General features: G+C 36.3%; 1 protein-coding gene across 2 annotated transcripts in view; it reads right to left on the reverse strand.

Annotated features, from left to right (window-relative positions):
* Window positions 1–325, reverse strand: part of LOC119585462 (zinc metalloproteinase nas-13-like) — a 4902-nt gene that overhangs the window by 1985 nt on the left and 2592 nt on the right. The window lies entirely within an intron of this gene.

The raw sequence follows: 325 nt of genomic DNA on the forward strand, positions 1-325 counted from the left end.
GAGTGGCTGTTCTCCGGAGCATTTCACCTCCCGTCTTTTTTTACTGTTTTATTAATTCCGCATTTGCTCTCATTTGCTCCCGTTCAGTTGACATTGCCAGAAAAAAAATAATTAATAGCCTTTATGAGAAAACAGTTTGAGCCTGCATTTAAAAAAAATCTAAAGCGTTAATGGTTTATAAACATTAAACTCTCCCATTTTTAACATTGCTGCAAACAAGGTCTAATTATAAGTTATGAATACGCTTAATGTGAATAAAGAATATCGAGACGACACTCTGTCAACGAAACTTCTTAGCTAAAACAAGGGGGCGTGGCTTCTTGGC

Source organism: Penaeus monodon, chromosome 19, assembly GCF_015228065.2.
Source record: "Penaeus monodon isolate SGIC_2016 chromosome 19, NSTDA_Pmon_1, whole genome shotgun sequence".
In the NCBI taxonomy this organism is placed as follows: domain Eukaryota; kingdom Metazoa; phylum Arthropoda; class Malacostraca; order Decapoda; family Penaeidae; genus Penaeus; species Penaeus monodon.